Source organism: Triticum dicoccoides, chromosome 6B, assembly GCF_002162155.2.
Source record: "Triticum dicoccoides isolate Atlit2015 ecotype Zavitan chromosome 6B, WEW_v2.0, whole genome shotgun sequence".
Lineage (NCBI taxonomy): Eukaryota > Viridiplantae > Streptophyta > Magnoliopsida > Poales > Poaceae > Triticum > Triticum dicoccoides.
This window is the reverse complement of record NC_041391.1, coordinates 211,964,907-211,987,618: the sequence shown is the minus strand read 5'-3', so window position 1 is coordinate 211,987,618 and position 22,712 is coordinate 211,964,907.

The window sequence follows — 22,712 nt, the reverse complement described above, 5'->3', positions numbered from 1 at the left end:
GAGGCGGGAGGAGCAGGACGCAGGGGAGGAGAGGAGGCGGAGGCGAGGCGGGAGCAGCGGGGCGCGGGGGAGGAGAGATGGCGGCGGCGAGGCGGGATGAGCGGGCGCGGGGGAGGAGAGGAGGATGCAGAAGAGATCGAGAGAGGGAAAGGAGGGGAACGGGTGGCGTGAGCGAGAGAGGGAATCAAGCTAGGTCTCTCCCATGGTAGCGGGCGCCTCTTCTATAGGCAGGAGGGAAATAACCAAAATACCCCCAGCGGGGCACCAAAATAACGCGCGGTGGCACGGCCGGGCGGGACACGGCTCATAGGGAAATATATCCGACGGCTGTAGACGATGTGGTAAATATTGGACGGCCCAGACGATCCGGCAGCGAGATCGGACGGACGAAAACGCATCAAGCGGCCCGATCCAACGGCTGAAAATCGCGATCACTGAGGAGCCTCCGGCATCCACTCGTCTCTTATTTCTGGATGTTGCATCCTTGTTTTGAGGTGTTTGCTTGATGTTTGTATGCATTTTGCATCAATGCCATGTTTAACTTGTTTTTCTCATATCTTCTAGGCCGTAGCTCCGAACTAAACGAACTTTATATGTAACTTGACTAGAATCTCATGTAGATAATCTTGGTGCATCTTAACTTGCTGTTTAACAACTTGAACATAAGATTTATTCAGCTCTGGACCAATTTCTAAATTTGCATATGAGGACTTACCGAAATTGTTATATGTTGCTTCTGGCCTCATTTAAACTTGCTTTGATGTGTTGCTCTTGTTTGCATCATCTCTTGCCATGAGTAGATTCATGTAGCTTTGTCATGCATCATACTTGGTTGAGCATCATGTCTTGTTCATGTGTGGTGTGTTTACCATGTTGTGTGCTTCTTCTCGATAGTTCTCATTTCGTCGCGATCGTGAGGATTTGTTCGTCTACGCTTGGTTCTTCTTCGTGGCTTCATCTTCTTCATGGACTCGTTCTTCTTCCTAGCAAGATTTCAGGCAAGATGGCCGCTACCCTGGATCTCACTACTATCATTGCTATGCTAGTTGCTTCGTTCTATCGCTATGTTGTGCTACCTATCATTTGCTCTTCAAGCCTCCCAATTTGCCATGTCAGCCCCTAACCTTTTCACCCTTCGTAGCAAACCGTTGGTTGGCTATGTTACCGCTTTTGCTCAGCCCCTCTTATAGCGTTGTTAGTTGCAGGTGAAGTTGAAGATTTCCCCATGGTGGACAGGATTATGTTGGGATATCACGATATCTCTTATTTAATTAATGCATCTATATACTTGGTAAAGGGTGGAAGACTTGGCCTTATGCCTGGTGTTTTGTTCCACTCTTGCCGCCAAATTTTCCTTCATACCGGTGTTATGTTCCCGGATTTTGCGTTCCTTATGCGGTTGGGTGATTTATGGGACCCCCTTGACAGTTCTCTTTGAATAAAACTCCTCCAGCAAGGCCCAGCCTTGGTTTTACCATTTGCCTCACCTAGCCCTTTTTCCCTTGGGTTTCCGGAGCCCGAGGGTCATCTTTATTTTAGCCCCCCACCCCCCGGGCCAGTGCTTCTCTAAGTGCTGGTCCGAACTAGAGCCCTTTGCAGAGCCCCCTCAGGGAAACTTGAGGTCTAGTTTTAGTTGTACGGACTGCTCATCCGGCGTGCCCTGAGAACGAGATATGTGCAGCTCCTATCAGGATTGTCGGCACATTCGGGCGGCTTTGCTGGACTTGTTTTACCATTGTCGAAATGTCTTGTAAACCGTGATTCCAAGTCTGATAGGGTCTTCCTGGGAGAAGGAATATCCTTCGTTGATCACGAGAGCTTATCATGGGCTAAGTTGGGACACCCCTGCAGGGTATTATCTTTCGAAAGTCGTGCCCGCGGTTATGTGACAGATGGGAATTTGTTAATGTCCGGTTGTAGATAACTTGACACCAGATCCGAATTAAAACGCATCAACCATGTGTATAGCCATGATGGTCTCTTTTCGGCGGAGTCCGGGAAGTGAACACAGTTTTTGGGTTATGTTTGACGTAAGTAGGAGTTCAGGATCACTTCTTGATCATTGCTAGCTTCACGACCGTTCCGCTTGCTCTCTTCTCGCTCTTATTTGCGTATGTTAGACACCATATATGCTTAGTCACTTCTGCAACCTCACCACTTTACCCCTTCCTTTCCCATTAAGCTTTGCTAGTCTTGATACCCATGGTAATGGGATTGCTGAGTCCTCGTGGCTCACAGATTACTACAACAACAGTTGCAGGTGCAGGTTATGCGATGATCATGACGCGAGAGCGGTGTTTGCTTATTTTGGAGTTCTTCTTCTGCTTCTTCTTTGATCAGGGGATAGGTTCCAGGTCGGCAGCCTGGGCTAGCAGGGTGGATGTCATTTGAGCTTCTGTTTGTGGTCCATCCATAGTCGGATGTTGCTCTTATGTTTTGTGATGTTGTAATCATGTGGCATTGTATGCCCTTTGTATGTATCCCCATCTATTATGTAATGTTGATGTAATGATATCCACCTTGCAAAGGAGTTTCAATATGCGGTTCTATCCTTGGTGGGACCTTCGAGTCTCTTTAGGATAGTATCGCATATTGGGCGTGACAACCCAAAATGTCACGGATGTGTCTTTTTTTGTAGTGATAGTCCGGCTGTCGGAATACCCCCTAATTCAGGACTCCCTCACCCCCACCCCTCTAGTCAACCATATCTATACTTTTAGTGTCACTCTCCCTTGTTCGCATCCACTGCAAGGGCATGAATGAAGAGAAGCTGAAGTCTCTCAAGGGCGCCAATATGAAGACGCTCTAGTTCGAGAACTTTAAGAGACTTCCATTGAGGCGGCCATGCTACTTATGAACTGCGTTGGAATTTTCCCAAAGAGGAGAGGATGATGCAGTGTAGTAGAGATAAGTATTTTCCTCAGTTAAGAACCAAGGTTATCAATCTAGTAGGAGAACCACGCAACACCTCATTAGTAGCACTTCCACACAAACAACAAATCTTCACAACCCAACATGAACAAGGGGTTGTCAATCCCTCGATGGTTATGTGCAAGATTAAAATGTATGGTGCTTGATAGATAGATTGAGCAAAAAAACAAAATAAAATAAATAAAGTAAACTGCAGCAAAGTATTTTTAGGATTTTATATATGATAAAATTAGACCCGGGGACCATAGTTTTCACTAGAGGCTTCTCTGTTGAAATAGCATACGGCGGGTAAACAAATTACTGTTGGGCAAATGATAGAAAAGCAAATAATCATGATGATATCCAAGGCAATGATCATGCATATAGCATCATGTCCGAGACAAGTAGATCGGCTCCTGCCTGCATCTACTACTATTACTCCACACATCGACCACTGTCTAGCATGCATCTAGAGTATTACGTTCATAAAGAACAGAGTAACACCTCAAGCATGATGACATTATGTAGACAAAGTAAACTCATGCATGCATAACCACCATCTTTTTATCCTTACTGGCAATGATACAAATACGTGTCATATCCCTTTTTGTCACTAGGACTGAGCACCGGAAGATCGAACCCATTACAAAGCACCTCTCCCATTGCAAGATAAATCAATATAGTTTGCCAAAACAAATCAATAGATCAGAGAAAAATACTAAGCTATAACAATCATGCATAAAAGAATTCAAAGAAAACGCAAATAATATTCATGGATAAATCTGATCATAAACCGACAATTCATTGGATCCCAACAAACACACCGCAAAAGGTCATTACATCAGATAGAACTCCAAGAACATCAAGGAGAACATTGTATTGAAGATCAAAGAGAGAGAGAGAGAGACATCTAGCTACTAGCTATGGACTTGAAGGTCTGTGGTAAACTACTCATGCATCATCGGAAGGGCAGCAAGGTTGATGTAGAGCCCCTCCATGATTGATTCCCCCTCTGAAAGAGTGCCAGAAAAGGCCTCCAGATGGGATCTCGTGGTTCTGGAACTTGCGGCAGTGGAAAAAGTATTTTGGCTGGCTCTCTGCTAGTTTCTCGATTTTAGAGAATTTATAGAGGTGAAGTTAGGTCATACGGAGCCACGTGGGCCCCACAAGACACCAGGACGCGCCCTACCCCCTGGGTGCGCCCTGGTGCCTCGTGGGCCATTGCTCCATCTTCTTGTCCCCTACCAAAGCTTCCAGGGTCTCCTATGTCCATAAACAAATCTCCAAAAGTTTCGTGGCATTTGGACTTCATTTGGTACTGATATTCTGAAAAACAAAAAACAGGCAAAAAATCAACAACTGGCACATGGCACTAAGTTAATAGGTTAGTCCCAAAAAAATCATATATAATTTCTTGTAAATATATATAAAACATCCCAGATTGATACTATAATAGCATGGAACAATAAAAAATTATAGATACGTTGGAGATGTATCAAGCATCCCCAAGCTTAATTCCTGCTCGTTGTCGAGGAGGTAAATGATAAAAATAGAACTTTTGATGTGGAATGCTACATGGCACATTCATCATATAATTTTCTTCTTTGTGGCATGGATATTTGGACTTTACTGATTCAAAGCAATAGTCTATAGTTTGACATGAAAACATAAATACTCAAGCATACCAACAAGCAACCATGCCTTTAAAAATATCAATGCTAAAGAAAGTTATCCCTAGCCCATTATGCTTAGTCATTGATCCATTCATGAAATGCACTCAATATTAGCTACACCCAATGCACAAGTATGAAAATAGTAAAATCCAATTGGTGATTTATAAGAGAAGACGGAGACTCAAAAATAAAAATTGCATAAAAGTAAAGTAGATAGGCCCTTGCAGAGATTTGTAGTGCCAGAGTTCAAAGTTTAAAACAAACAGATAAAAATTATTTTGAGAGTCATGCTTTACCTATGAACAATACAACTAAAAGTTACCAACATCTTCCATGCTAGACACATTATAGGCGGTTCCCAAACAAAAAATAAAGTTATTTCCTTTCCACCATTCTTTCACAAACCATGGCTAGTCGTATCCATGGGTGCCCTCCATGCCAACAACTTTCAAAGTTTTATTTTCATTTTGATTCATTTCGGGACTGGGCATCCATATTACCTTTCCATTTTCTCGTGCAATGGCAAGTGAATAAACACTCATCGTGAGAATAACCCACCTAACATGGAAGATATTGGCGGGCATACAAAACGGAAATTTATTTTGAATGACTAGAGTTGGCACATGCAAATTTACTTAGAACGACATGTAAATACCGCTTATAGGTAGCACAACTTTGGGTTTAAGGAGTTGGTTGCACAAGCAATACTTACGCTTAGTACAAATGAAGGCTAGCAAATAGATTGAGAAGAAACCAACCAAAAAAACAAAAACAGTCATAAACATGCATTGAGAATAACTAAAAGTGAATAATGCACCATAAGTAGGATGTAACTTCATTGCATAACTATTGACTTTACGTGCATGCACAGGGAATCACAAACCTTAACACAAATATTCTTACTAAATATCAATTACTCACAAGCATGACTCACATATTATCATCTCCATATCGCAAAACTATTGCAAGGAATCAATCTTATCATACCCAGTGATCTATATGAAAGTTTTTATTATATCCCTCTTGGATATTCATCATATTGGAACCAAATTCATATCTTGTGCAAATTACCATTACTATTATCATCTCTCAAAAAGATAAGAGTGAAGCATGGTAGCTCATCTATTTCTTTAAAATATAATCACCGCCATGCTCAAAAAGATATAAGTGAAGTGCTAGAGTAACTGCCTAGCTCAAAAGATATAAGTAAAGCACATAGAGTATTCTAACAAATCACGAATAACACATGTCGCTCTCAAAAAGGTGTGTTCAACAAAGATGTCTATGATAAACTAAAAATAAAACAAATCAAAGACTCATATAATACATGACGCTCCAAGCAAAACTCACATCATGTGACGAATAAAAATATAGCTCTAAGTAAAATTACCAATTGTAGGTAGAAGAAAGAGGGGATGCCTTCCGTGGCATCCCCAAGCTTAGCTGCTTGGGAGTCCTTGAATTTTACCTTGGGGTGCCTTGGGCATCCCCAAGCTTAGGCTCTTGCCACTCCTTATTCCTTCATCCATCATGATCTCACCCAAAACTTGAAAACTTCAATCACACAAAACTCAAAAAAACCTCGTGAGATCCGTTAGTATAATAAAGCAAATCACTACTTTAAGTACTATTGCAAACCCATTCATATTTTATTTTTGCATTATACCTATTGTATTCTAATTTCTCCATGTCTTATACTCCTTGATACAGTCCATTGTTTCATCAGAACAAGCAAAACAATGCATAAAAAACAGAATATGTCAAAAACAGAACCGTTTGTAGTAATTCAAACAATGACCATATTTCTGTAACTCCAAAAACTGAAAATGTTGGACATGGTGGGTAATTTGTATAGCAATCATGTGTAAAAAATTCAGAATTTTATCACGCTCAAGAAAATGTCAACAATTCTGCTACTGGACACAAAAGTTTCTTTTTTTGCACAAAATCAAAGCAACTATCATCCAAATCATCCCAAAGGCTTTACTTGGCACAAACACTGAAAGACACAAAAAAACAATCATAATAGTAGCATAATTGTGTGCACACAAGAAAACTGGAAAATTATTGTGTTATCTCCCAACAAGATCTTACTTTATAGCCATTATTAAGATAGTCTTGGAATTTTAATGATGCTCACATGAAAGACAAGAATTCAAGCACAAAGAGAGCATCATAGAACTTGTGACAAACACATTTAAGTCTAACATTCTTCCTATGCATAGGCATTTTGTAGGCAAAAAAATTTCAAGACAAGAAATATCTAGCATATGCAAGGAAGAAGAAAGAAACAATATCAATCTCAACGTGAAGAGAGGTAATTTAGCAACATGAAAGTTTCTACAACAATATTTTCCTCTCCCATAACAATTACATGTAGGATCATAATCAAATTCAACAATAATATACAATTTTCTCTTCATTATCCATATGCATAAAACTTTGATAATCTTCCAAGATAGTGGGATTATCATCAACTATAGTCATGACCTCTCCAAACCCACTTTCATGAAAATTTTCATAAGATTGAACACTCTTCAAATATATGGGATTATTTTTACCTAAAGTTGAAGCTCTTACAAACACATTTTCAATATCATTGCAAACACTATTATCAATATCATATTCATCATGAGGCTTAAATAAATTTTCAAGATCATCAGAAGCATTATCACCCGAATCATGATCATTGCAATAAGTAGTGGACATAACAAAATCATCAACCCCAATCTTGGGGTTTTGCGTATTATTAGCACAATTGACATTAATAGAATTTATAATAACATCATTGCAATTATGCTTTTCATTGAAGGAGCTATCATGAATCACTTTATAAAAAAAATTCCATTTAACACATCATCACAATTTCCAGATTCACGATCTTCAAGCAGAACTTCATAAAGACAATCTAATGCACTCAAATTGCTATCAATTGGTTCATCATAATTGGATATTTTAAAAAGATTATCAAAAGGATGAGGATCCATCTTAATTTACCTTATTTCTTTTTCTGCTTTTGAGTGTTGACATGAAGGCAAAAAGCAAGCAAATGAGAAAACAAGCAAAAAAGGCAAACGGAAAATATATGTATGTTTTGTAAAAACTTTTTAGAAGTGGGGGAGATGAAAACAAGAGGCAAATAGCAAATAATGTAAATGCAAGGAGATAAAAGTTTATGCGTAGGTACTTGATAGATGTTGATGATGTCTCCCCGGCAACGGTGCCAGAAATTCTTCCTTCTACTTATGAACTGCATTGAGATTTCCCTGAAGAGGAGAGGATGATGCAGTAAAATAGAGATAAATATTTCCTTAAGTTAATAAACAAGTTTATCAATCTAGTAGGAAAACCACACAACACCTCGTTAGCAGCACCTGCACACAAACAACAAATCCTTGCAACCCAACGCGAACATGGGGTTGTCAATCCCTCAACGGTTACGTGCATGATTAAATTGTATGGTGTTTGATAGATAGATTGAACAAAAATACAAAATAAAATAAATAAAGTAAAATTGCAGCAAATTATTTTAGGATTTAATATATGATAAAAGTAGACCTGGGGGGCATAGTTTTCACTAGAGGCTTCTCTCTTGAAAATAGCATACGGTGGGTAAACAAATTACTGTTGGGCAATTGATAGAAAAGAGAATAATCAGGATGATATCCAAGGCAATGATCATGTATATAGGCATCACGTCCGAGACAAGTATACCAACTCCTGCCTGCATCTACTACTTTTACTCCACACATCGACTGCTCTCTACCACGCATCTAGAGTATTAACTTAATAAAGAACAGAGTAACGCCTTAAGCAAGATGACATGATGTAGACAAAGTAAACTCATGCATGAATAAACCCCATATTTTATCGTTAATGGGAATGATACAAATACATGTCATGTCCCTTTCTATCACTGTGATTGAGCAGCGCAAGATTGAACCCATTACAAAGCACCTCTCTCATTACAAGATAAATCAATTTAGTTGTCCAAACCAAATCAATAGATCGGAGAGAAATATGAAGCTATAGCAATCATGCATAAAAGAGTTCAGTGAAAATTCAAATAATATTCATGGATAAATCTGATCATAAATTGACAATTCATCGGATCCCAACAAACACACTGCAAAAAGTCATTACATCGAATAGAACTCCAAGAACATCGAGGAGAACATTGTATTGAAGATCAAAGAGAGAGAGAGAGAGAGAGAGAGAGAAAGAGAGAGAGAGAGAGATCTATGTACTAACTATGGACCCATAGGTACTCAGGCATCATCGAAAGGGCACCAACATTTATGTAGAGCCCCTCTGTGATTGAATCCCCCTCCAATAGAGTGCCGGAAAAGGACTCCAGATGGGATCTCATGGTTCTGGAACTTGCGGCAGCAAGAAAACTATTTTTCCTGGCTCTTCGTTGGTTTCTTGATTTTAGAGATTTATAGAGGCAGAGTTAGGTCAAATGAAGCAACATGGGCCCCACAAGCCACCAGGGCGCGCCCTCCCGCCCTGGGCACACCCTGGTGCCTCGTGGGCCACTGCTCCATCTTCTCGTCCCCTCCCAAAGCTTCCAGGTTCTCTTATGTCCAGAAAAAAATCTCCAAAAAGTTTCATGGCATTTGGACTTCGTTTGGTACTGATATTCTGAAAAACCAAAAACAGGCAAAAAAATAGCAACTGGCACTGGGCACTAAGTTAATAGGTTAGTACCAAAAAATGATATATAATGGCTTGCAAATGTATATAAAACATCCAAGATTGATACTATAATAGCATGGAACAATCAAAAAATATAGATAAGTTGGAGATGTATCATGCCAATCGGATCACAGACGATGCTGATCTAGACACCTTTGTCGACCCAGCCAGCCCGCAGCATGATGCGTAGATTTGTTTTTAATGAATTTGCCTTTGAATGCCGAGTGGTTGCTGTAACCGTAAAACTTTGACGAGCCTTGAGATCATTTAGTTTGCTTTTGCTTTGAGTACTCGAATGGGTTGAGGATTAATCAGATGGTTGGATCGTTGTATTATTAGTTGATGTGTTTTAGACTTAGGCGTATTCTACTTCGCAACTAAGCCCCCGATTGTGGAACATGTTTGCGGATAGTTTTTAACTAAGGCGAAATCTGGTTCGATTCTAAGCCCCTAAGTGTGGAACATGTCCGCACTCAGATAGATTTACCTTAGGCGAAATCTGGTTCGCGGCTAAGCCTCCGAGTGTGGAGCATGTCCGCACTCCGATAGATTTTAACTTGGGCCAAATCTAGTTCATGGCTAAGCCCCCGAGTGTGGAGCATGTCATCACTCAGATAGGTTTTAACTTAGGCGAAATCTGGTTCGCGGCTAAGCCCCTAAGTGTGGAGCATGTCCAAACTCGGATATATTTTGACTTCGGCAAAATCTGGTTCGCGGCTAAGCCCCTAAGTGTGGAGCATGTCCACACTCAGATAGATTTTAACTTAGGCAAAATCTGGTTTGCAGCTAAGCCCTCAAGTGTGGAGCATGTCCGCACTCAGGTAGATTTTAACTTAGGAGAAATCTGGTTCGCGACTAAGCCCCCGAGTGTGGAGCATGTCCGCACTTGGATAGATTTTAACTTAGGCGAAATCTGGTTCACGACTAAGTTTCTTTTCTTTACCCGCTAGGGGCATGTTAGTTTCCGAATGCTGCTAGTCACCAGAGTGTGAGACACGGCACTGAACCAAATTAGACAATGTACATGAAAAGTAAGACTTTTATTCATTTGATTTTAGTCAGAAAACTTTTACAATGAAAATACTATTCTAAGTGAAGAATCTACGGTGTAGATCCGCATTCCATGCTTGGGGCTCTTATATGTCTTTACTAAAGTTGTAGAGCCAATAGGCCCCATTGTTCAGGACCTTTGATATTGCAGAGGGCCCTTGCCACATAGGTTCCAACTTGTGACGTCTTTGTTGGTCCATTCGGAGGACCAGGTCACCTTCCTGGAAGGCAGGCCCTCTGACATGTCTATCATGATGACAACGCAGACCTTGTTGGTATGCAGTCGACCAGATGAGTACTAGAGCATGCCCTTCCTCCAAGAGGTCGAGGCCATCCTGACACACTTCTTCGTCTTCCGCTTTTGAGTACAAATCCACTCGAGGGGAGTTGTGAAGTAAATCATTCGGCAAGACGACCTCCAAGCCATACACCATGAAGAAGGGAGTGCGATTCGTGGACCGGTTCGGGGTCGTCCGCAAGCCCCAGAGGACCAAAGGCATCTCAGTGACCTAGGCTCTAGCAACATGCTTTTGGTCGCACATAATGAGCGACTTTAGCCCTTGGAGTATCATCCCATTCGCCTGTTCCGCCTGACCACTCGACTGCACGTGAGCTATAGAGGCGTAGTCGATTTGAGTGCCCTGATAATAGAAGAACTCGTGGAATTTGTCCGAGTCAAAGTTCGACATGTTGTTTGTAATGATGCTATGGAGAACTCCAAACTTGAAGATTATCTCCTTGATGAACTTGATGGAGGTCGATGAGTCCAGCTTCTTTATGGGTTTCGCTTCAATCCATTTGGTAAACTTGTCCACCGCCACCAACAGATGAGTGAACCGGCTAGCCCCAGTCCAGAGCAGACCGATCATGTCAAGTACCCAGACGGTGAATGGCCATGTGAGTGGGATTATCTTCAGCGCGGACGCCGGCTTGTGCGACTGGTTAGCGTAGAATTGGCACCCAACGCACTGGTCCACAATGTCTCAAGCTGCCTTGTTGGCTTGGAGCTAATAGAAACCAGCCCAAAATGGCTCGGCGACCAAAGTCTGAGAGGATGCGTTATATCCACAGGTTCCCGATTGGATCTCCTGCAAAATCTCCTGCCCCTCTTTCAGTGAAATGCAGCGTTGTGTGACACCGGTGGTACTTTTCTTGTATAGTTGATCTCCATAATGGTCAAGGCCTTTGACAGGCGGATGATCTGGCGAGCTTCCACTTTATCCTTAGGGAGCTCCATCCCGAGCAGGTATGCGATATACATTCAGTCCACTCGGGAGTGATCACAAGCACTTCTTGAACCAAGTCGATCACCACGGGGATGTCAATTTCAGTCGGATTGGATGGTCTGACTGGTTGCGGGGGTGATACGTCTCCAACATATCTATAATTTTTTATTGTTCCATGCTATTATATTATCTGTTTTGGATGTTTTATAAGCATTAATATGCTATTTTACATTAGTTTTGGGACTAACCTATTAACCTAGAGCCCAGTGCCAGTTTATGTTTTTCCTTGTTTTTGAGTTTTACACAAAAGTCACCCTGTGCGTTCAGTTTATTCGGTTTACATGATTCGGTTTATACGGTTTTTTGGTTTGTACGGTATTAATACTTTGGTAAATACGGTATGAAAATAAAATACGGTTCGATTTCGGTATATACCAAATTATTTCGGTATGGTTTCGGTATATACCATAAAAACCAAAGTTGACGCAAATTTGAAAATGATGTAATAATAATTATCAAATTTATGACTCAAAACACATACTATTTTACACAAATAGTATATGACTACATATATAAGTATATATGAATGCTTTGATTCATCTGTTGATGGTTATGGACATGCTTAGCATTTTAAAAGGAGAAAAATGACCATGTTATAAGAAAAATTTACATGCTTAGTAGTGAATTTAACTCATGTACAAGAAAAATGACAACTTTTATGGTTGTCCATCTCAAGAAATATAAATTTATTTTTATTTCGGTATATTCAGTTAACCGTTCGGTTTTTCAGTATATACCATAAAAACCAAAGCTCAAATCGGTATGAAAAGTTCATACCATACCGAAACCAGAAACCATAAAATCGGTTCGGTTCGGTTTATTTTCGTTATGGTTTTTCGGTTCGATTTTTAAATGCACAGAGTGACACAAAAGGAAAATCAAACGGAGTCCAAACGAGCTGAAAATTTATGGTGATTTTTTATGGACGAGAAGAGACCATGGAGCATCGGAGTTGGGCCAGAAGAGTTTCGAGGCAACCACAAGCCTAGGGGGCCCACCCCTAGGGAGCGCCCCTGGCTTGTGGGCTGCTCGGGAACCCCCTGACTTGTTTTTGACGCCAACAATTCCTATAAATATAGAAACCTCCGAAAAGAAAGCTAGATAGTAAGTTCCGCTGCCGCAAGCCTCTGTAGCCACCAAAAACCTCTCGGGACCCTGTTTTGGCACCCTGTCGGAGGGGGAAATCATCACCGGAGTCCATCTTCATCATCCCGGTGGCCACCATGATGAGGAGGGAGTAGTCCACCCTCGGGGCTGAGGGTATGTGCCAGTAGTTATGTGTTTGATCTCTCTCTCTCTCCCGTGTTCTTGATTTGGCATGATCTTGATGTATCGCGAGCTTTGTTACTGTAGTTGGATCATATGGTATTTCTCCCCCTCTATCTTCTTGTGAATAATTGAGTTTTACCTTTGAGGTTTCACTATTATCGGATTGAATACTTGTATGGATTTGAGAACACTTGATGTATGTCTTGCCTAGGATACCCGTGGTGACAATGGGGTGTTCTATTGATTCACTTGATGTATGTTTTGGCATTCAACTTGCGGATTCCCGAGGTGACATTGGGGTAATCTATGCATAGGGGTTGATGCACGTTTTCGTCCTTGTTTCTCGGGTAGAAATCTTGGGGCACTCTTTGAAGTTCTTTGTGTTGGATTGAATATTATGAATCTGAAGTTGTTTGATGAATATCGTATAATTGACCCACAGATACTTGTGGTGACATTGGAGTATCTAGGTGACATTAGGGTTGATTGATGTGTATCATATGGTGTTATTTCACTTCGAACTCTAGGGCTTTTTGTGACACTTATATGAATAGCTCAATGGATTGATTGGAAAGAATAACTTTGAGGTGGTTTCGTACCCAACAAGCAATTTCATCTTATGTTTTCCACGATAGGAACTTTGGAGTGACTCTTTGCTGCACATTGAGGGATTGCCATATGATTCAATTATGTTATCATTGTTGAGAGAATTTGCACTATTGAAAGTATGAACCCTAGGCCTTGTTTTCAAGCATTGCACCTATACAATTTTCCATTGTATTGGGTGTGTTGGGGACACAATAGACTCTTTGTTATTTGGTTGCAGGGTTGCTTGATAGAGACCATCTTCATCCTACGCCTCCCACGGATTGATAAACCTTAGGTCATCCACTTGGGGGAAATTTGCTATTGTCCTACAAAATCTACGCTTGGAGGCCCAACACGAGTCTACAAGAAGAAAGGTTGCGTAGTAGACATCAAGCTCTTTTCTGGCGCCGTTGCCGGGTAGGTGAGTGCTTGAAGGTATATCTTTAGATCTTGCAATTGAATCTTTTAGTTTCTTGTTTTATACTAGTTTAGTTTATAGAAGAAAACTACAAAAAATGGAATTGAGATTGCCTCATATTATTCATCTTTATAATGTCTTCCGTGAAAATGATGGCAAGGGAAATTGTGCCCAATTGATAGAATAAGAATGCAATAAAATGTCTGGCATAAAACACATGAATGATGAGCATGATTGCAATGTTGTTAGTTTGAATTCTTTGAATATCCATGATGCTAATGATATGCAAAGCCATAAGCTTCAGGATGCTATGTTTGATGAAGATGGTATTTTTAGTCCCCCAAGTTTTGATGTGCAAATTTATTATGATTATAGCATGCCTCCTATTTATGACGATTATGTTGATGAAAGTGGGTTTGGAAGAGTGTAAACTCTAGTAAATAATGATCCCACTATTTTGGAGGGTGTTGAACCTTTTCATAATATTTATAAAAGTGGATTTGGAGATGTCATGACTTTATTTAGTGATGAATCCACTATTTTGGAAGAGGTTCAAATTGACTATGATAAAATGGTTGCTTTCTAAGGTGATTATTGTGAGGACATGTATGATATAAAGAATAATGATAACCATGAAAATTGTCATCATGATTTTAATTTTTAATTGGATTATGCCTCACATGATAGTTATTTTGTTGAGTTTGCTCCCACTATTATGAATGAGAATTTTGCTTATGTGGAGATAGTAAAATTTCTATGATGTGAATCATGAAAAGAATGCTTTATGTGATAGTTATATTGTTGAATTCATTCATGATGCTACAGAAAATTATTATGAGAGAGGAACATATGCTTGTAGGTATTTCAATAATATCAAGTTTCCTTTCTATGTGTTGAAAATATTGAAGTTTTGCTTGTTCTACCTTCCTATGCTAGTTGATTCTTGTTCCCATAAATTGTTTGCTCACAAAATCCCTATGCATAGGAAGTGGGTCAGACTTAAATGTGCTAGTCATATGCTTAATCATGCTCTCTTTGTGCTTCAATTCTTATCTTTCATGTGAGTATCATTAAAATTATCAATGCCTAGCTAAAAGGCTTTAAACAATAGCGCTTGTTGGGATGCAACCCAATTTTATTTTTGTTTCTACTTTTTTGTTCCTGTTTTCCAATAAATTTATCATCTAGCCTCTGGTTAGACGTGTTTTCATGTTTTAATTTAGTGTTTGTGCCAAGTAAGACCTTTGGGATAGTTTGGAAGATTGTTGATTTGATCTTGCTGAAAAATAGAAACTTTTTTGCCAGGTAAAACAATTTTCAAAAATCACGGAATATTGATTTTGATCTGAATTTTCTACATAATATTGATATACAAATTACCCAGGTTTTCCTAAATTTTCAGAATTGCTGGGGTTACAGAAATATACGAAGTTTCCTGATTACTACATATTGTTTTGTTTTAAATAGATTCTATTTTTCATGTGTTGTTTGCTTATTTTGGTGAATCTATAAGTAGTATCAGAGGGTATGAACCATGGAAAAGTTAAAATACAGTAGATATAACACCAATATAAAATTATAACGAGTTTACAACAGTACTTAAAAGTGGTTATTTGCTTTGTTTCACTAACCCATCTCACGAAGTTCCGTTAAGTTTTGTGTGATTGAAATTTTCAAGTTTTTTGTGAGATATTGATTCGAGGAGAATAAGGAGTGACAACCCTAAGCTTGGGGATTCCGAAGGCACCCCCAAGGTAATATTCAAGGAATATCCAAGCAACTAAGCATGGGGATGCCCGGACGGCAACCCCTCTTTCGTCTCCAACATTATCGGTAACCTTACTTGGAGCTATATTTTTATTAGTCACATGATATGTGTTTTTCTTGGAGCGTCATTTTCTTTTGTTTAGATTTTCTTGCTATTATTTAAAATAAGGTTTTGTATCTTTTAGTTCGATAAAAAGGTCAAGTATAGCCTTTATCATGCTTATTTTGCAAGTCTATATGTTGCTGTTTTGAAAATAGAAAATTTTCTGTCATTGTCTGAATTCTTCTGGAAAGTGAGACATGATAAAATCTTGAAAAAATTTCACCTTGAGGAATAACGAATTTTCTACAGTGTGGTAATTTTTCAGAATTTTTGGAGTTAGGGAAGTATGATTCCTCTTGCATTCTTTACAGACTGGTCTATTTAAACATATTGTTGTTATGTTTGCATATGTTTGCTTGTTTGATGATTCTATTTGAGGATAGAAGTGTTAAATATGCAGAGTCATTTAGTAGTGAATATCAAATAATAATTTTAGTGATTTGCTATACTAGAGAATGATAAGGTTATTTCACTGATTATACTAACTTATCTCACGAGTTCTTGTTGAGTTTTGTGTGGATGACGTTTTTAAGATTTAGGGAAACTGTGATATAAAAGGAATTAAGGAGACACAAAAGCTTAAGCTTGGGGATGCCCAAGGCATCCCAGAATAATATTTCAAGAAGTCTCAAGCATCTAAGCTTAGGGATGCCCCGGTAGGCATCCCACCTTTCTTCATCAACAATTATCGGTGAGCCTCGGTTGAGCTTAACTTTTTGCTTCTTCTCAAGATATGTGCTATCCTTGCAATGTCATTTTGTTTTGTTTTTCTTGTTGTTTGAATAAGATACTTAATATCTGAAATTTTTAAATGAGAGAGAGTCTTCACATAGCTACTTAATTATTTGACTACTCATTGATCTTCACTTATATCTTTTTGGAGTAGTTTGTCATTTACTCTCTTGCTTCACTTATATCTTTTTGAGAGTCTTATAAATAGTAACAGTAACATGTATGTGTTATGATATTGGTTCCAATATGATAGATATTCAAGATGGATGTAACAAAAACTTTAATAAAGAGCATTAAATATATGAGAAGTTTGATTCCTTGCAATTGTTTTGAGATATGAAGATGGTGATATTAGAGTCATGCTAGTAGTGAATTATGGGATAAAAGAAATAATTGTGTTAAGGTTTGCGATTCCCGTAGCATGCATGTATGCTCTTCTAGTTATGTGACAAAGTCGAAGCACAATTTGTCCTTGATTGTCTATCTTTGCGTGAAGGTCAGGGGCGCGCGATGGTTAACTCCTACCAACCTCTCCCCTAGGAGCATGTGTAGTAGTACTTGCTTTGAGGGCTAATAATTTTTTTGCAATAAGTATGTGAGTCCTTTATGACTAATGTTGAGTCCATGGATTATACGCACAACTCTTCCACCTTTGCTAGCCACTCTAGTACCACGCAACTTTCGCTAGTGCATTAAACCCACCTTATACCCTTCCTCAAAACAGCCACCATACCTACCTATTATGGCATTTCCATAGCCACTCCGAGATATATTGCAATGCAACTTCCAGCGTTCCATTTATTATGACACATTTCATCATTCTCATATTGCTTTGCGTGATCATGTAGTTGGCAAACTATTTGTGGCAAAGCCACCTTTCATATTTTTTATACATGTTGCTCTTGATCATAGCACATTTTGTTCACTGCCAGAGGCATTCATATAGAGTCATATTTTGTTCTAGAACTGAGTTGTAATTTTTGAGTTGTAAGTAAATAAAAGTGTGATGATCATCATTTTTAGAACATTGTCCCACGTGAGGTTATAAATAAAAGAGGCCAAAGAGCCCAAAAAAGAAAGAAAGAAGAGGCCAAAAAGCCCAAAATAAAAAAATGAGAGAAAAAGAGAGAAGGGAAAATGTTACTATCCTTTTCCACACTTGTGCTTCAAAGTAGCACCATGTTCTTCGTGATAGAGAGTCTCCTATTTTGACACTTCCATATATTACTAGTGGGAAATTTTCATAATAGAACTTGGCTTGTATATTCCAACAATGGGCTTCCTCAAATGCCCTAGGTCTTCATGAGCAAGCAAGTTGGATGCACACTCACTTAGTTTTCTTTTGAGCTTTAACACTTATAGCTGTAGTGCATCCGTTACATGGCAATCCCTACTCACTCATATTGTTATCAATTGATGAACATCTCTGTAGTTCATTTATTTGCCTAGTTGATATGAGACTTTCTCCCTTCTTTTGTCTACTACCACCTTCTATTCCACCCATAGTGCTATGTCCATGGCTCACGCTCATTTATTGCGTGAAGAGTTAAAAAAGTTTGAGAATGTAAAAGTATGAATACAATTGCTTGGCTGACACCGGGGTAGTGCATGATTTATACTTTGTGCTGACAAGAGGGAGCATAACAAGACTATATGATTTTGTAGGGATAAATTTCTTTAGCCATGTTATTTTTGATGTTTCATGATTTTGCTTTCTAGTATGCTTGAAGTATTATTGTTCTTATGTCAATATTAAACTTTTGTTCTGAATCTTATGGATCTGAATATTCTTGCCACAATTAAGAAGATTACATGGATAAATATGTTAGGTAGCATTCCACATCAAAATTTTCGTTGTTATCATTTACCTACTCAAGGACGAGCAAGAATTAAGCTTGGGGATGCTTGATACATCTCCAACATATCTATAATTTTTTATTGTTCCATGCTATTATATTATCTGTTTTGGATGTTTTATATGCATTAATATGCTATTTTGTATTATCTTTGGGACTAACCTATTAACCTAGAGCCTAGTGCCAGTTTATGTTTTTCCTTGTTTTTTAGTTTTACAAAAAAGGAATATCAAACAGAGTCCAAACGAGCTAAAAATTTATGGTGACTTTTTATGGACCAGAAGCGACCCACGGAGAATCGAAGTTGGGCCAGAAGGGTCCTGTTGGGGATATAACTATTAGGTGTGACCCGCCTAGGACAGGTCGGGTTACACCTATGGCGAGTCAAGACATGAAGCCCGGAACGACACTTGAAGATGACGGTTCAGTTAAGGGCCTAAGCCCAAAGGTGATTCAAGGCCCGTCGAGATAAACCGACATATGTATGTAACTTGTATTGTAAGGCAAGAATAGAGAGAGACCAAGCCGGACACTGTTTATGAGCCGACCAGGACTCTATGAGCCGCTGGGCATCGACCTCTGTAATAAAGGGACGACCCGCCGGTGGTTCAGGGCAAGTAACACAAATCAAGAGCTAGGTCAAGCGGATTCGCTCCCTGGTAATCGAGACATAAGCAATCCCACTCAAAACTGGATCGTAGGCTTTTACCTTCACCGTAAGGGGCCGAACCAGTATAAACCTCGTGTCCTTTGTCCTGATTAACCCATTTAAGCTTCCTAATTGCGATGGCTCCACGACTAAGTCCTTTCGCTAGGACATCTAACATGACAATTCCATGACAGTTGGCGCCCACCGTGGGGCCAGCGCTTGGTGTATTTGAGTTCTTGAAGGGAAACTTCGAAGGGCTCAAGGGATACGATGTGGGCCAGATGACCAAGAGTCATCGCGACAAGCTCTACATCGACGATGTAGGCTGGGGCCCCGACGCCAGCTCAATTGAGTCCGGGTATCGGGTCCCCTTTGGCAGAATTCACGTCTTCATCGGCAAGATCGGCGAGGCGGGCCTTGAGCCGGACATCTGCACCGACATCGTCGAGAAGGCTTAGCGTGCGAGACCCGCCCGAGCTCAGCCTGCCATAAAGCATGCCTTCATGGGATGCGCCCATGGAAGGGAATTTTTTGAAGGATCTATGTCTACTCATGAGACGGCCATCTATTCTAATGGTGAATCGTCCATAGAAGAGATGGATTCGTTGTATCAACTGCAAGACGGCGGGCTCGGGGGTTGTTCCGATGGCAGCAGTATTCCGGACCCTTTTGAGCTGCCGAGCCGAGTTGGGGTCTTCATGGCTGGCACACGACCCGGTCAAAACTCTACGGCTGCGGCAGCGATAACCTCCGGGTCAGTGGCAGCCAGGGCAGGAGGCCCTGCGCGCCAGCTAGCTCAGGTGCTGATGGATCTCATGGACAAGATGACAGCCCTATTAACCGTCGTGGTCAACCTGGTGGATCAAGCTCAACATGATGCGGAAGTGGCACAGTTAAAGCTAGATATCATACAAGCTAAATAAGACCTGGCGGCGGAAGACATCAGGATGACCGCAAAGCGGGCGGCTCTGGACGCTCAAGCTCGGTAGATTCAGTTGCAGGCTTTTCAGCTCACGATGGATCAGAAATCATCAAATGAGGTTATGAGGAGAAGGTACCAGAAGGCTCAATCTCGTCTGCCTCCGGTTTATGATCCTATAAACCTTTTTTGCACACCCAGAGCAGGCCCCAGTAACCTGCCAGAGGTAAACCGGGTTGCGACACCAGGGGATGGCACGCCGGTTCAGGCACGAGTGATGGAACCTCCACATCTGAACACTGCTCCGCTCATTATGTGCCGACACCATCGGGTCATTGTTACAACCCGTTGGAGAACATGATCGCGGCGGTGGCATGACTGGCAGCTCTCCCAGCAGCTGGCGACTCACCGACGGCGGTTGAAACACGGAGGGTTAGAGAACTTCTTCAGACGGCTTTAGTACAGCAGGAGGCGTATTCTTATAGTCGAGACATGATTCACTCGACCCCTCGCCCAAGCCGGAGCCCGAGATACAGCAGGCACATGGATTCAGCGGCGATTTCCAGCAACGACCGGCGCCGTGATCAGCTGCGCGGGCATGACCCGGCGTGTGACGGAGTTCCTACCTTCGTTCATCAGGACAGGATACGTCAAGAGGCCGCGTGGGCGGCTCAGCAGGTGGCTTACCAGCCGTTTCCGGTTTATCCGACGACGTCTATTGAGGCAGGAGTAACCACTAGGACCGGAGGTGTCCCTTGTCTGGTGCTGGCTCTGCGCAATGAACGTTTGCCCAAGGATTTTAAGGGGGCACAAAAGGTGCCTAATTATACGGCCGACTTACAGTCGGGGGCATGGATTGAAAGCTATGAGATGGCCATGGAACTGCTGGAGGTTAGTGATGCTGCGATGGCCAAGTACTTCACCATGATGTTGGATGAGACTGCCCGCACTTGGTTGAAGGGGCTGCCAACTAATTCCATCGACTCATGGGCAGAGTTAAAAGCCCGGTTTATTCAGAACTTCAAAGACACATGCAAGCAGCCCATGTCAATTATGGACTTGACTAACTACAAGCAAGAGGAAGGTGAATCCACGACCCATTGGGTGCACCGGGTCAAGGCCATAATACACTCATCTGATAAGATGGACGCCGGCTCTGCAGCCTTAATGTTGGAGAAAAATTGCCGTTTTACGCCTCTGAAATAGAAGCTGGGGCGGCTCAAGCGCGATTGTAATGACATGGGCCAGCTGATGGCGGCTCTAGTCAAATACGTCGAATCTGATAGTACCAAGGATCCCGAGTCTGACGATGAGAAGGCAGGGAAGGGAAAGAAGAACGACAACACCAAGGGTCCGCAGCATAACCCGGTGAATCAAGGAGGCAATAATAAACATAAGGCTGATGGTAGCTTGGAATTTGTGGCTAACACCAATGCACAAGGCAACAATCAATGACGTAAGGGGAGGCCACCTTCCCGGTCTGGCGGGTCAGGTCCCACTCTTGAGCAGTTGCTGAATGAGCCATGTCCAAGGCATGGAACTCAGTAGAAGTCGGCCACTCACCTAGGAAGGATTGTACGATCATGAAGGCTTTCAAGAATTCCAACATGTTCGACAGGAACAATGGGCCAGGTGGCAGCTTAGGTTCTGGCATTCAGGGCCCGGGTTATGGAGGCGGCGGCTCTAATTCCGGTTTTCAGGGCCACCAAAATAACCATGGTGGATACAATCAAGGCAACCAGCAACCTGGCCAAGGAGGTCAGCAGCAGCAGCAATCCGGGTATCAAAGTGATCCAAAGCAGTTGAGCAGTGGGCAGTATCACGTTTTCACCACAAGTTAGTGCAAACGGTACCACAAGCTTCACAAGAGGGCGGTGGTCTGAGCACCCCATTATGTGGAATCGGGCGGATCACCCGCCCCGGGTTGATAACCCGAGTCACCTAGCTTTGGTGGAGGCACATCAAGGTGGTTATAAGTTTACTAAGGTGCTCATGGATGGAGGCAGCAGTATTAATATCCTCTATTATGAAACCTTCCGTCGTATGGGGTGATACTTCTCCAACGTATCTATAATTTATAAAGCATTCGTGCTATTTTATTATCTGTTTTGAATGATTACGGGCTTTATTATGCACTTTTATATTACTTTTGGGACTAACCTATTAACCGGAGGCCCAGCCCATATTGCTGTTTTATTTCCTGGTTTAGTATTTTGAAGAAAAGGAATATCAAACGGAGTCCAAACGGAATGAAACCTTGGCAGCATGATTTTTGGGAAGAATATCACCCAGGAGACTTGGAGTTCACATCAGAAGAGCCTCGAGGAGGCCACGAGATAGGAGGGCCCCCCCCCTACTGGGCGTGCCCCCCTATCTAGTGGGCCCCTTGAGCACCCCCCCCCAGCCGACTTCTTTCGCCTATATAAGCCTACGTACCCTAAAACCATCGAATATCAAGATAGATCGGGAGTTCCGCCGCCGCAAGCCTCTGTAGCCACCAAAAACCTCTCGGGAGCCCATTCCGGCACCCTGCCGGAGGGGGAAGTGGCCATCTTCATCTTCCCGGTGCTATCCATGACGAGGAGGGAGTAGTTCACCCTCGAGGCTGAGGGTATGTACCAGTAGCTATGTGTTTGATCTCTCTCTCTCGTGTTCTCTCTCGTGTTCCCTCTATGGCACGATCTTGATGTATCCCGAGCTTTGCTATTATAGTTGGATCTTATGATGTTTCTCCCCCTCTACTCTCTTGTGATGAATTGAGTTTCCCTCTTGAAGTTATCTTATCGGATTGAGT